This window comes from Monodon monoceros, unplaced genomic scaffold (genome assembly GCF_005190385.1).
Source record: "Monodon monoceros isolate NGI ecotype Baffin Bay Population unplaced genomic scaffold, NGI_Narwhal_1 Super_Scaffold_16, whole genome shotgun sequence".
Lineage (NCBI taxonomy): Eukaryota > Metazoa > Chordata > Mammalia > Artiodactyla > Monodontidae > Monodon > Monodon monoceros.
In genome coordinates, this window is record NW_021703772.1 from 107748930 (window position 1) to 107764916 (window position 15987).

At 44.3% G+C, this 15987-nt stretch overlaps 1 protein-coding gene across 1 annotated transcript in view; it reads right to left on the minus strand.

Annotated features, from left to right (window-relative positions):
• Positions 1–11044, minus strand: part of MAP3K2 (mitogen-activated protein kinase kinase kinase 2) — an 88506-nt gene extending 77462 nt beyond the window's left edge. Inside the window, exon 1 of the mRNA XM_029225267.1 lies at positions 10794–11044. The gene's annotated coding sequence lies outside the window, so the exon portion shown is untranslated. The remainder of the gene's footprint in view (positions 1–10793) is intronic.
• Between the last annotated feature and the right edge of the window lie 4943 nt (positions 11045–15987).

Sequence of the window (15987 nt, forward strand, 5' to 3'; positions counted from 1 at the left end):
GGGTAAGCAGACAAGCCTCTCGGGCTGGTGAGTGCTGGTTGGCATCGATCCTCTATGCGGGAATCTCTCTGCTTTGCCCTCTGCACCTCTGTTGCTGTGCTCTCTTCCGTGGCTCCGAAGCTTCCCCCCCATCACCACCCATCTCCACCAGTGAAGGGGCTTCCTAGTGTGTCGAAACTTTTCCTCCTTCATAGCTCCCTCCCAGAGGTACAGGTCCCATCCCTATTCTTTAGTCTCTGTTTTTTCTTTTTGCTTTTGCCCTACCCAGGTATGTAGGGTGTTTCTTGCCTTTTGGGAAGTCTGAGGTCTTCTGCCAGCATTCAGTAGGTGTTCCGCAGGAACTGTTCCACATGTAGATGTATTTCTGATGTATTTGTGGGGAGGAACGTGATCTCCACTTCTTACTCCTCTGCCATCTTGCAGGTCTTCCCCAGTTTATTTTTGTTGCTCCAAAATCATTATTAAAATAGCATGCTTTCATTCTCAAAAGTAGCCCAGTCTGGATAACTAATTATGAGGTCACCCTAATATGTCTGTCTCTCCCCAACCAGAATGGAGTCTATGGCTACAGGAACAATGATCAATTTATTTATCTTCAGTGCTAACACAGAGAAGGCAGTCAAACATTTTAGTAATAACTGTGCACATGAACAACTAAAACTAGATAACAAACTTATTAAAAGCTCATTTTACTGATTCCTAAGATTTTTCAATAAACATTCAGTGAATTTAAAAATTAAAATAGAAAGAAAAAAAAGCAATGTGAATACTTCATTAAAAAATCACTTATATACTCCAACAACACAATGAAACGATTATCATTAATAAAATATCCGTATAGCCTTTTAGGTCTGATTATACAAGAGAAAACAGACTGGAATAATATCTTCAAAATGCTGAGGGAAAAATAACTGCCAATCTAGACTTTCACTCACAACTAAAACGTCATTCAAGAACAAGAGCTAAAAATTTCCAACAAACAGAAATCGTAATTTATCACCAACAGACCCTTCTTAGTTGAGGAACTCCTAAAGGATATACTTCATGAAGAAGGAAAGTGATTCCAGGAGAACAAAAGCTGGAAAAAATTGGTAAATGTGGTTAACTTATACAAATATTAATTGTATTAAAAGAATAAAATGCTTAATTCGAGGAACTGAAAAATAACGAGGTAGAATTATTGTACCAAATGACTATAACGAAAGGAGGGACTCATCCATAGTGGCCTTCTTCTGGAAGCTTGTCCCTTCTACCACCACCACCTCCAACCACCCACCTGATTACTAAGTGTCACCAAATTAGCTCAGTGTGGTCCCACACCATAACTGATGGTCCAGAGGTGGGCAATTGGCCCAAGCAGGAGCAAACACGGACAATCTTTAGAAACTACAAACAGATTACCAAAAGCAAAGAGTGGAGTCAACAGGCCCCAAACTGTGTTAATGAAATGCTACATACCTTGTCTATGTCTCCTCCTATTTCTGCTGTCTGAAATGCTTCCTCCCTTTTTCTACTTGTCTAAACAAGGACCCAGCTTAAGCCTCCCCTACCCCCCTCATCTGGGCATCTTTCCTTCTATAAATAAGAAGTGGAAAATAATTAACCTCTGTGGACTGCCAGTGTACTAGGAATTTCACATACATTACCGCTTAACCTAAACTGCCCTGGAATGACAGCACTTGCTGTCTCTCCACTTATCACAGGAGTCATTTTTCTTAAATGATGTCACCTTACTTAACAGCTTCCCAACCATGCTTTATGTTTACATGTGTTCTCTGCAGCTTGACTATAACATTCTCAAATACAGGAACCATGTATTCTACTTCATTCCTTTTTTTTTTTTTTTTTTGCGGTACGCGGGCCTCTCACTATTGTGGCCCCTCCCGCTGCGGAGCACAGGCTCCGGACGCGCAGGCTCAGTGGCCATGGCTCACGGGCCCAGCCGCTCCGCGGCATGTGGGATCCTCCTGGACCGGGGCACGAACTCGCGTCCCCTGCATCGGCAGGAGGACTCCCAACCACTGCGCCACCAGGGATGCCCCTCTACTTCATTCTTATCTCCACTCATCTGCTCTACTTCTCCCCTCCCTTTTGAAATACACCCTTCCTATTTCTCAATCCCTTCTCATTACTACCACAACTACTACTAATAACAAAAGCTACTATTTACAATATTTTACATTGTGCTGACACTGCTAGATGCTTTACAAACATTTCATTTAATCCTGTAAAGTAGGTATTATCTCCCCATTTCACAGAGGAAGAAAAAGGCCTGGAGATTTTAAAGAACTTGCTCTCTCACAGGAGGATGAACCTAGATCTATAAAATATCACTGTGGACTCCCGCAACTACCACATCCCCTACTGTGGTTTCCCACCCGCCACTCTCACCTGCAGTGACAGTTTGTACCATGTCAACTTTTAAGTTCAAACTACATTTCCCAGAATCCTCTTCCCACATGGTTCCAGGTTAGAGCTGGCCAAAGATGGAAATTACTCTCTGAAGATTATGGTTAGATGCACAGTTGCCAGAAGATTGCACCGTGTCTCTGCTCTCCCCTGTACTGCATGCGGCTCTTCTTCCTGATTGCCAACCCTGCTGACCAAACAGCAACCTCAGCCCCACCACCAGAAGCCTGACAAAAGACCACAGAAGAGGTAGCTATGCAGAGGCAACAGCTTTCCATACTTTCCACCAGCTCTACTGTGCAGTCTCACTCCAGCATCTGGGCATACCTAGCTTCTCAGATTCACCTGCAAACTCTGACTTGCCCACTGCACCACCGCTTCAGGAAGGCTGATTAGTGGCTTCTCTGATCTGCCGATTTCCCCTTACAGACTCTGGTTTCCAAGTTTCTCCCACAACTCCACAAGGTCTTCCTCCTTTCATAAGTCCCTTAATTCCATAATACCATAGCAGTTCTTCTTCTGTGACTGAATCCTAACTCATGCAACTACTCAAGCCTCCCCCCATCTACTGACCAAGATCTCTGCAACTTTCCCTTTTGAGATCTTCCTGCATAACCAAATCTAGGCCACTCAGTCCTTTCATAATCTCCAATCAAGCCTTCTTTAAAATAGGTTCTGAGCTGCCCATCTTTGGAAACAGGCTGAAGTGTCCATCATTCTAAAGAAGCTGTATCTCCCTTACTTGATCCTCCCATTTGCAAGACAGCAAGATTTACATGAGAGAAAACACTAGAGTGGGTATCAGATTAACAAAAGCCAATACCAATTTATTAACTAAGGACAAAATAAGCTAAGCACTCTTAAGGTGCTTTTGTGCTTTGGTTAGAGATGTGAAGATGGAGAAAGAAAGAATAAGGATACAGAAAGATTCTGAGGAAAAAAAAATTTGCTGATGTATAATTTGTCCCAAATGTTTTTTTCCATTGGAAAGTAGAAAGCTTCATTCTTTTATGTAATCATTTTGGGCTTATCCAAGTACATCCATAAATTATTTTAAAATTTCTAGTGGGCATGAAAGACTGCATGTACAAGTTTTCCAATACTTTTTTTCTCCTTTTCCAGAAAGATCTTCCCTCTCTTTTGGCTAAAGTATTTCCAAAAAATGTATTTCACTAGTCTTGGCTCCCCATTCATGAGAATAATGTAGTTCTTCTCTGTTATTTTCTAGGGTTCAATGCTTACTATCCTGGATTTTATCACTGAACTGATCTATGAGTGATTCTGATGTCTATCGCATCAGTCCTGAAGTTATTCAGTCACTCTTTCAACAAGAATTTACTGAGAGCCTACTATAGGTTATCATAGTTCAACACAAGGTACTTGGCAATAAACTACCTTTAAGGAAAAAATCTCATTCTGACAAATTAATCACATTTAAAGAGAGCTATTTATCTTCCAAATGCTGCCCTATAACTAACATTCCCTGGACTGTTGCCATCTTAACAACCTCCTAACCAAGAAAACTTAAATCTCTTTTGACTCTTTACTATTTTCTATTATGTTGTGGATCTCACAGAATCAGAGACTAGACAGGTCCTTAAGAAATCAACTAGGGTAACTTTTTCAAATTCAGAAATGTTGAAGTGGGCTTCCCTGGTGGCGCAGTGGTTAAGAATCCACCTGCCAATGCAGGGGACAGGGGTTTGAGCCCTGGCCGGAAGATCCCACATGCCTCGGAGCAACTATGCCCATGTGCCGCAACTACTGAGCCTGCACTCTAGAGCCTGTGAGCCACAACTACTGAGCCTGTGCACCACAACTACTGAAGTCAACGTGCCTAGAGCCCGAGCTCCGCAACGAGAAGCCACCGCAATGAGAAGCCTGCGCACCGCAATGAAGAGTAGCCCCTGCTCGCCAGACTACAGAAAGCCCGCACGCAGCAACAAAGACCCAATGCAGCCAAAATTAAACAAAAATTAAAAATAAAAGTTTTTTAAAAAAAAAGAAATGTTGAAGTCACTTTATCACAGTCTATTTCTAATTAATGGCAGATTTAAGGCTGACCTCAGGCTTCCTACCTACCATCAGTGTTCAACAAACAGCATGAAATACAGTTTGTAGTTTGTGGTACTCACTTCAGGAACACTAGGCAAGGTACATCCCTGAGTAAACCTTCTAACCCTAAGGCAGTATGCAACAGTCCATGACTATGGGACATAACTTTGAGATGCTATTTAGTATATATTACATGATCTAAGAACACATAACTCATCTATCCTTTCTTATATCATGGGGCAAGATTTATATATGCAGGTACATGGTGGTTTGGGGGTGAAGTCAATAGAATGCAGCCAGGTACTGCTCACAGATCGGATGGTTAATGTTGCACCATCTCTCAAAGTAAATCTTCATCAACACAAGGCTGAGCTACCTTCTACTTCTTTCATTTCCTTTTAATGTCTAAGCAAATCAGAAAGTTTGTAAATATAGTTTGACATTATCTCATACTGTACAATAAAATATTACTAATTTTACAAAGCAGTCAACAGGCTACTTTAAAATGCCTAAACTGATTTAAAAATACATTAAAGTCATCATATAAATCATATTAATTCTCCTTAAATTTAGGCAGAGGACATTGGTCTCATTTCTTTCATATTAAAACAGAAGAACAAAATATTCTGGGTTAATTTAAAACTCCACAAATACAATTAAAATGTAGCCAAGTCAGTCAAACTTAAGAGTAATCACAAACTTATCAAATAATGATAATGATAACGAAGCACCTTCAAGTCACAAATCTAAAATACAATATGAGTTGGAAGTATTTAACTAATAGCACAGAAACAATTAAAAACTGGCTTCACCTTAGACTGCAGATCTGTTCTCAAAGACTTACAAAAATAATAAATATTATCTCATATTCTCCCACTAGCTCCTGCTAATAATTTTCAAAAACTTTTCGAGGGACTTCCCCGGTGGTGCAAGACCCTGTGCTCCCAATGCAGGGGGCCTGGGTTCAATCCCTGGTCAAGGAACTAGATCCCACATGCATGCCACAACTAAGAGTTCACATACCACAACTAAGGAGCCCGCATGCCGCAACTAAGGATCCCGCCTGCCACAACTAAGACCTGGTGCAACCAAATAAATAAATAAATATTTTTTTAAAAAAACAACAACTTTTCCACAGCCTTGCCTCTGTGTTAGAGCTGTTCACAATTACTTAATTTTCCCCTGGGCATATGGAAGTATTTTATTGAACTTCCCCACCCTGTTCAACTCAGGCAGGCACGACCTTTTAAGACTCCTATAACAGTGCGAAAGAAGGTCTCTTCTGTCAACTCCCTATTCATTTAATAAACATTTGGCAACAGGCATTGTGCTCGGTGTTGGGGCACCAAAATCAACAAAACACTGCCTCTGCTCTTGAAGAGCCAACTTCCCAGTGGAAGACACAGAGATGTGCACAGTGCAATGCACACAGTGCAATGCGGTCAGTGGGTGGTCGAGGCAGGTGCAGAGTGCTCAGGGAGCATTCTGCCTGAGGTAGTAGTGCTGAGGGGACTCAATCTGGGAATTATCAAAAGAATACTGATAAAATCATATCTTAAACTATTATTTTAATTGGTCATCATTAATAATTAAAGTCCACACTAAATGACTAACTGCACAACTGGGGGAAAAACTCTAGAAAAAACTTCTGAAGTTTATAAACACCACAGTGCTTTTTAAATTTATGGGACTATGAATCTCAAGTGTAACACTCTTGAACACTTATAAGAAAGGTGATGAGCTAGTTACCAGAGGAACTCCAAAGAAGATTCTACCCCTATCCTCCTGACAAAGTATGCCTAACAAAAAAAGTAAGCAACAAAAGTAACAATAAAGGCAACAACACAAGAGATGTTACAAAGCAAATATGTGATTAACCAGAATGAGAAAGTCAGCCAATGTTCCTAATAAATCCCAGGGATATCCTAGATAAAAGATGAAATTAGGGCTTCCCTGGTGGCACAGTGGTTGAGAGTCTGCCTGCCGATGCAGGGGACACGGGTTCGTGCCCCAATCCGGGAGGATCCCACATGCCGCAGAGCGGCTGGGCCCGTGAGCCACGGCCGCTGAGTCTGCGCATCCAGAGCCTGTTGCTCCGCAACGGGAGAGGCCACAACAGTGAGAGGCCCGCGTACCATAAAAAAAAAAAAAAAAAAAAAAAATGAAATTATACAGACATGTTTCTTATAAATGTGTGTGTATAAAGAGGTATACCTCTCACAACGCTTAGAGAATAAGGGAAAAGTTTTTAAATTTCCATATGTACAGTTCATCCTATTTATAAAAGAGATGTGTGGAAAACCATGTAAACTTGCTTCATGAATTAAATCATACTTTTAATGAGAAAATGTGTTACTTAAGTAAGTTGTATTATGAACCCTTCATTAAAACAATCACCTACTAAATGTCAGTTAATTCGTTGGGAAATAAATTCAATTTTATATTACACATAGTTGATTTATTTCTATGTGGCTTAATTAAAGTGAGGTTTGCCTCTAAATGTAACCAACATGTCTCATTATCAGAAATACACAAATGTTTACTAACAATCATTATGACATAAGAATACAGGGTGAAACTTAAAAACTTATAATCCTTGCACTTCACAGAATGGTAGAATTAGGCCTAGAGTTTAGATCTTCTGATTCTCAATCCAGTGCTCCTTTGTATTACACCAGAAAATAGACAGTTTTGTCAAAACGTTTTTTAGTAAAGCCATTCTCCCTTTATTGTATTTCTGGCTATTCCTGTGCAACAAATGTTGGCTAAGAAAAACTGAAAAGAAATACACTCCTTGAGGGAATTCCCTGGTGGTCCAGGGGTTAGGATTCCACGCTTTTACTGCCAAGGGCCTGGGTTCAATCCCTTGTCGAGGAACTAAGATCTCACAAGCCACACAAGCTACGTGGCACAGCCAAAAACAAAAAAAAAACAAAACACACACACACTCACACACACACTCACACTCCTTGAGACAGGTGAAAGAGTACAAGAAAAGATAGGCATTGAATTTTTCCCATTTTTCTCAGGCCAGGTTTCCTTTTATTCATAAGAGGAGATAACTTGAATTCATGATTAAAAATCTTTAAAATCCTAGAAATCAGAACCTGATTAATATAGCTGCACAGATTTTTACAATTCCTGTGATGTTGTTACTATCTATAGACCAACAAAAGATTGTTAACATTGAAATTCAAAAGTTACCTTGACAAGGATCAGCAACAGATGCAGCAATAGATAAAACTATTAGGTAAAAGATTACTGGAGAACAGGCCAGCACTAGAGTGCTAATTTATCATGCCAGACTACTTGCCAACTGCAGTGGGGAAAATAAACCTCACCTTAACCCCCATAACCAAGTGATCAAACTCAGCATCACAAATAACAGGACTTGACAATATACATCCCCTGATGGGAAGCAATATAAAGTACACAGCAACACCCAGTAGTTATTCTTGCCCAAAATATTTAATTTGAAACTAATCAATCCTTTAAACCTAGCTTACAGTTAGTGTAGGGGAATAGAGGAACATGCTAAATGACATGAGGGAAAAAAATCAGACAAATCCAGAATGTGACTCATTTTATAAGGTAACTGGCTTGATCTCTGAAACAAAACAAAACAAACAAAAGAAACCACCATTTTAAAAGAGAGAGGTAATGGGACTTCCCTGGCATTCCAGTGGTTAAGACTCCGCACTTCCACTGCAGGGGGCACGGGTTCGATCCCTGGCCAGGGAACTAAGATCCCACATACCATGTGGCACAGCCAAAAGACAGATAGACAGATAAATAAAAAATAAAAATAAATAAAAAATAAAAATAAATAAAAGGGGGAGGTGAGGCTGTTCTAGATTCAAAGAGATCAAAGAGACTTAACCAAATGCAGTAAATAAAACTTGATGGGATCCTGGTTTGGTGGGATTGAGTATAAAAAGCCGTAAAAGACCGTGCAGCACAAATGCGGAGATTTAAACATGGATGGATACTAGATTACATTAAAAAATGATCAATAAGAAACTATTAACTATCAATAAAAAGTATTAACTAAGGAAGTTAACAATAATGGTATTTTGGCTATGTAAGAAAATGTCCTTATCTTTGGAGATGCAAGGGGTAAAGTGTCATGATGTCTACAGCTTAGTTTTCAAATGGTATGACCAAAAATAATATACGCATATTTATACACAAAACAAATACGGCAAGACGTCAACAAATGAAACTGGAGAGTTATCATACGGATGTTCAATATTACCAACTTCCTGTGTACTTGAAATTGTTTTATAATAAAAAGTTGGGGCTGGGTTTGGGGGTGGTGGTGGGAGGGAGCCTAAAGAGCTCTGATTCTACAGGGGAAAAAAAAAAAATCAACCTGAAACCAAAGCTGTGGGCACTGCATAGAACCAAACATGATTTCATTTTAATATAGCATCTATTAAATATAGTTTACCCCTTTGGTAGCAATAAGGTAAACTAGGAATGAAAGTTCCAACTAAAACACTGCTTAAAAGATTGAATCTACAATGTAATCCAATTATTTAAGATAAATCTTTAATAGTTATTTCTTTCAAGAGAGACACATGGGGCTTCCCTGGTGGCGCAGTGGTTGAGAGGCCGCCTGCCAATGCAGGGGACATGGGTTCGTGCCCCGGTCCGGGAGGCTCCCACATGCTGCGGAGCAGCTCAGCCCGTGAGCCATGGCCTCTGAGCCAGTGCGTCCGGAGCCTGTGCTCCGCAACGGGAGAGGCCACAACAGTGAGAGGCCCGCGTACGGCAAAAAAAAAAGAGAGACACATGGAGAGCATGACTGGATAAACATTCTACAACGATATATTCAACAAGACTCACCATACATTTATATTTTAACCAAACAACAAATCAATCTGTGAACCATCCACTTCTTAACTATATAATTCGACCTTTTCTCTTACAGACATTCAACTACAAATTTTCTTAAATCTGATAATACACTAAAGGAAATTATAAAGCACTACAAGTTTGGGCATCAACAGATTTCTTAAACATTTACAACTATGCATGAAGCTTGAACTACTCAAAGGGATTTATCAACACTTTCTTCTGTAAAGAGAAATGTAAAGGAACTTTCGTTTTTCCCTAACCATAACCAAAGAAACAGTACAGGCCAATGTTAAAATGAGAATTTCAATTAGTTTATAAACACTCATTAGTTGCTACATACAAAGAAAAGAAAAAAATCACACCAATAAAAGATAACTTTTTACAATATTCTACACATTAAATTTTGACACTCTACTCAGAAATATTGCACAAATTAACGCACAAATTACTAAGCGTGTTGCCATTGCCACATAATCCAACAACAAATTTTGCAATAAGGAAATCTCAAGGAAATAACCCAACTGCGAGTTCCCTGTAGGCATCAAGAATTACACAAGTAAAATTGTAACTTTTCAAGAAACATGGAGTTTTACCAAATCTGTTTCTTCTTTTTGTTAAGAGAGAAAATAATTTCTGCTCATTCAGTCCCACTGCAAAAAAAAGGTAAAGGTGCATGGAGTCACCTTTTAAAAGTAATTTTTTAAAAAGAAGAGCCAAGAAAATCATCTGTCTAGGCTGCAGCAAAACACATCGAACAGCCTACATTACGGGCAAATGAACTCTACCTATGTATTTAGAATTCACTCCCAAGAAGAAACTTTCCAGCTATTCTCATTTTCCTCACAAATTTATTTTCGCAAGACCCAGAAATACGGTTCTACAAAAAAGACATCATATTCGAATCAAGACTTTCCCAGATTACCAAGCTGCACGACCTTGGGCAAGTTCCTGAATCTGAGCCTCGATTTTTTCAACTGTAGAATGGGGAGACACGTACCCACCTCACTGGGCTTCGAAGGTGAAGTGAGACAACGCACGACAAATACCGGGCGCGCATTAAGTATAAGTGCTAGCTAAACGGTCCGTAAACAGAAAGGGGCCTCGACCCTAACCACTAGTGAACCACGCGGTAACAGTGCAAAGACAAGCACTTTCTCGCTCACTGCATATAACATTTCTGCTTCTGCCAAGGACCAGGGAAAATCTTCCTTCCCAAAGCCCTGCAGAGTACGCGTCTGACAGCTCCACCGCCCAGCAGTCTAGTTCGCTCAGACCTGGACTTCAGGACAGGATGCAAGGGGCCAGAAGTCCGCCCACCCGGACCGCGGCAACCACCTAGCGAAACCTCCGCCCCAGGAGCAGCGCTCAGGCCGGCGGCGGCCCCCTCCCCACGTCCGGCCCGCGCCCCCGCCCCCGCCCCCACCCCCACCCCCACCCCCACACACATGCGCGCGCCCGAGCACACGTACCAGCCGCTCTGCCGGGACATAGGGAGCCGCAGGCCCACCCCTCCGCCCCCGCGCGGCCTGTCACCGCGCCCCCCGGTCGGGGGAGGCTGCGGGCCCCCGGGAGCCGGAGGGGCGCACGAGGAGTCGGGCGCGGGTCGGGGGACCAGGCCCGTCCTTCCTTCACATGGAGCCCGGACCGGGCGCGTGGACCGTGGCGGCCGGCCGGAGCCTCTCGGAGCCCCTCGGTGCTTCTCGCCGCCGCGGCCAGAAGGCCCGCGGGAAGCTGGGTAGGAAAGGAGGAAGCCGCGGCCGGGCGCCGCCGAGGCCGGAGAAGGGGCGGGGGCGGCGACTCCGCGGCTGGGAGCGCCGGGCCTCCCGGTCGTGGTCGCTGCCGCCGCCGCCGCGGTCCGCAAGACCCCCGAACGCCGCACCCAGCGGCCGCACCGCCCTCGTCAGGAGCCGCTGCTGAGGGCAGCCCGGCCGCCACTACACACGGACCCGTGACGTCGGGCGTAGCGCGGCACACGTCACGGCCGGCTCGCTCGTGCGCGCGCAGCCCTCCGCCTGTCGGGAGCGGAACCCGCCGTGGGCGCGCGCCCGCCCGGAGCGCCGCGCGCAGGCCGAGGGGAGCGTGTCCGCGCCTGCGCAGTGGCCGGATGCGTCCACGCACGTCCCGCTGCCCACGCCCGCTACGCCGTGCGGAGATTCCCGGCCCGGGCCCGGCTGACGCGCCGCCTTGTACTTAGGTCGTAGCTACCGGTTCCCGGCGGGTGAGCTGCGCGCACACACACGCGCGCACGCATCTCGGTCCCCTCGCATCTGCGGGAGTCCTCGGCGCCGAGATTCCAAAGCAAACCTCGAAAAGGGTCTCCCGCGTGGCTTCGGGCAGAGCGGGAGGAGCAGAGCAAGAAGAGGCTGCGACCCACTTCGAGTCCATGGCAAGTCGTTTGCAGGCGAAAAGCCATCTGCCTCTTCGTTTTTGGAGCTGGTTTCAGAATTTTTTCCTAAAGGACTTACGAAATTCTTGTCGGCTTGTCACCTGACCGTAAACCACCCCCCTGGAGATCAGCCTTCTAAGTTTTATAGTTGTTTTGTGTTTAGTTATTACATGTATGTATTCGAGGTCGGCCCAGCAAGTATTACCTTTTCAGTTTAACAGATGTGGAAATCTCGGCCCAGAGAGATGAGTTGACTCCACACCTCCAGAATTCGTGGCAGAGTCTAAAACCCAATCTCTTTCACCGAAGCCATTTTCACCCCCTCTCGCCCTGCGGGATAAAATACAGATTCATCGTGCTAGCGTTGGAGACCTCTGTGATGTGACTAACGTACATTCCGATAGTTTTTAGCCCACACTACTCTGATCCGGAAAGTATCTGTCCCTCCCCATCTCTTCTTTCCTCAAATACCTCCTTGCAACTTCCTGTGCCGTTTCTCCTCTCTCTCAGCATCTGCTTGGTTTCTCGGTACGTTGTGGGTCCCACCCGCTTCCTGACTTTTCCAGACCGAGAGTTGGGGTGGGTAGCCACCCAGAGGTAAGCAACTGCTCCAACTCAGGGCCCTAGAGGGCAGGGGAGCTGGCATCCGTGGGGCGGGGACTGAGGAGGAGGATGTTATGTAATAAAATATCTGATCCCCTTCGTGGAGTTTTTATTACAGACCCATTAGCGGTGTTGTCAAAGGAGCAGGACCAGAGATGTTCATTGGCAGGTTTTTGTAACAGTGAAAGCCTGGAAACCTACATGACTATAAGACTGAGCTGACGGTGGTTCATCTGCTCTGCGGAGGATTAGGCAGCCAACACAAAGAAGGGCTAATGTTGAAGGACTTCAGAAATACACAGCTAAATAGAAAAGCAGATTGCTCCCACTAATTTAAGAAGTGGAGGAATTTTAAGCTTACATACGCATAAAATCAGTCTTTAAGATTGCTTTTGGTTCTAACATCTAAGCCTGGTAGACCACAGAAAAAAAAGGATCTCAGGATGCTTGGGCAGGATTTAAATCTTAAACTTCTATATTGTTTTCAACAATTCCTGGCCTGGCCACATAGCAGGCGCTCAATAAATACTTGTTTACTAAATAATCTAGAGATGGAGATGGATTTTCCTTCACACCTCTGCTCACGCCTTCCTTTCCTACCCAGGGACTTCATCCACCACTGGTTCCTTAGAAACACCCCACGTGTACATTAATAATAGTCTCTTTTTTCTTTTTCGCCAGTCTCTTTTTACATTGGTGAGACTCTTGCTTAGACGTTAAATTTCTGGCATCCTGGGTTACTTTAGTATATATGATTACAAATTAGTGATCTCAGGCCTTCTTTTCCTGGATGAAACCTTCATCGCACAAATATTTTTTGCTTTTGCCTCCCTGCTCTGTGCCTGGGATTACGATGATAAAGTGGTAGTCCCATCCTCTCCCAGGAACTTAGAATCTTTTGAGGAGAGCAGACTGGTAAATGAATCATGATAATACCGAGTGACATGCCCTATAGCAGGATGTTTATGAAGTGCCACAGCAGTGGAGAGGAAGATGGCACAGGGGTACCCAAGGAGTGAAGGGAAACTTGCGAGAGGAGGCATGATGTGTTTGTTTTCTGTTGCTGCATAACAAAGGACCAGAGACTTAGTGGCTTCAAACAACACCTGTTTATTAGCTCACAGTTCTGTAGGTCAGAAGTTTGCACAGCATCCTGGCTGGGTTCTCTGGTCAGCATCACAGGCTGAAAGCAAGATGTCAGCTGGGCTGAGTGCTCATCTGAAGTACCTGGGAAAGATCTGCTTCCAACCTCATTGTTGTTGGCAGAATTTGGTTCCTGGTGGTTGTAGGGTCGAGGTCCCCATTTCCTTGCAGGCAGTCAGCCAGAGCTTGCTGTGGGCTCCTAGAGCCCACCGGCATTCCTTGCCGTGTGACCCCCTCCATCCTCAAAGCCAGCAGCAGAGGATTTCTTGCACACCAGATCCCCCTATACATGTTGAATATCTGACTTCCACTTTTGCTACCAGCCAGAGGAAACTGTCTGCCTTTAAAGAGTTCATATGATTAGATCAGACCCACCCAGACCCACTGTCCTACAACATAACTTAACCATAGGAGTACAGCTCATTGTATTCACAGTAGCCAGGGTTATGCAGGCCATGTCCACCAATGGGCAGGCATTTTCAGGGACACAGGAGAATCCTGCGCACCACACACGGTGAGCTAAAACTTGGCTCAGGGTATTTATTTGCTGGGAGAAATAAGGATGGAGGAGTGGGCATTCCCAAGCAGAGGGAATCAAGTATGCACAAGCTTGGAAGTGTAAAAGAACATGCCCTGTCTAGGGAATGGCAAGAGTTGCTGGCCTTGGGGTGTTGGAAGAGATGCAGGCAGGGGATAAGGCAGAGAAGGAAGAGAGCAAAAGCAAGGGTGTTGGAGCGGGCTAAATATCTTAAGTAAGGAGGTGAAGGTGTAAACCACAGCAGTGGCTGTGAAAGTGATTTGAAGAATGTCGATTGAGATGCATTCAGCTGCAAGGAACAAAACACCGGGACCAAAAACAGCTTAAACAGTGAAGTTTATGTTCTCGCATAACAGAAATCCAATAGATGGGTCCAAAGTTGGTTAGGGCTGTGAATTGTTATCTCTGCAGTCAGAAGATGGCTGCCTCAGCTTCAAACATTATGACCCCCCACTCACGAAAGAGGGGAAAGCGTCTTTCTCTCTTCTCTCTTTCTCTCTTCATTTTTTGTTTTTGCTTTGTTTTGGCCACGCTGTGCAGCTTGCGGGATCTTAGTTCCCTGACCAGGGATTGAACCCAGGGCCATGGCAGTGGAAGCGCCAAGTCCTAACCACTGGACCGCCAGGGAAGTCCCTCTCTCTCTTTTTTTTTTTTTTTGCGGTACGCGGGCCTCTCACTGTCATGGCCTCTCCCGTTGCGGAGCACAGGCTCCGGATGCGCAGGCTCAGCGGCCATGGCTCACGGGCCCAGCCGCTCCGCGGCACGTGGGATCTTCCCAGACTGGGGCACGAACCCGCGTCCCCCGCATCGGCAGGCGGACTCTCAACCACTGCGCCACCAGGGAAGCCCCCCCCTCTCTTTTTAATAAACGTTTAATTTTAGAATAGTTTTAGATTTACAGAAAAATAGAGACGATAGTACGGAGAGTTCCCATATACCCCACACCCAGTTTCCTCTGTTATTCATATTTACATTAAAATGGTACATTTGTTGCAATTAGGGAACCAATACTGATACATTATCATTAACTAAAGTCCATACTTTATTCAGATTTCCTTAGTTTTTTTACTTAATGTCCCTTTTCTGTTTCAGAATCCCATCCAGGACACCACGTTACTCTTAGTCATCATGCCTCCTGAGGCTGCTCTTGGCCATGACTTGTCTTGTTTTGGATGACCTTGACAGTTCTGCAGAGTACTAGGCAGGTGTTTTGTAGAATATCCCTTCACTGTGGTATGTCTGCTGTTTTTTCTGGTGATTAGACCAGGGTTATGGGTTTGGGGGATGCAGAGCACAGAGGTAACGTGCCATTCTCACCACAGCCTGTCAAGGATACATCCTACCCACATGCTTTATGACTGTTGAGCTTGACCTTGATTGCCTGTTTGAGGTCTGGTTCGTCAGGTTTCTACAGTCTTTTTGCCCCCCTTTCCATACTGTACTCTCTGCAGAGGAGGCACCGTGCTCACACCTGAGGAGTGGGGAGATATGCTCCACTCCCTGGAGTGCAGAGTATCGACATGAGTTCCATAGAATTCTTCTGCGTGGGAGATGTGTCCCTTCTACCTCAGTTGCTTACTTATACAGTCATTTATTTACATTACTATGAACTCATGGGTATTTATGTTTTACTCTGGTTTATAACCCAGTACCACATTATTTTGTTCAAGTAGCTCCAGATTTGGGCATTAGGAGATCTTTCCATCGACTTCTGTGACCCTTTGACATACCCCCATCACTGTGCGGGTTTTGTTTTGTTTTTGTTTTTGTTTTACTTTTTTGAGCACTCCCTTACTTTCTTGCCTTCACAGATGTGCCAGATTCATCTTGACTATTTCCTGACCCAGTCATAGATTCAGCCATTTCTCCAAGGAGCCCTGGTTTCTTTGATTGGGGGATGACATTAGAAACAAAGATCTGAGGCTGGGTATGCTTGGGACTCTCTTTTCATTAAGGATGATCTCACATCAGCCCCCCCCCCCCCCCAGAAGAC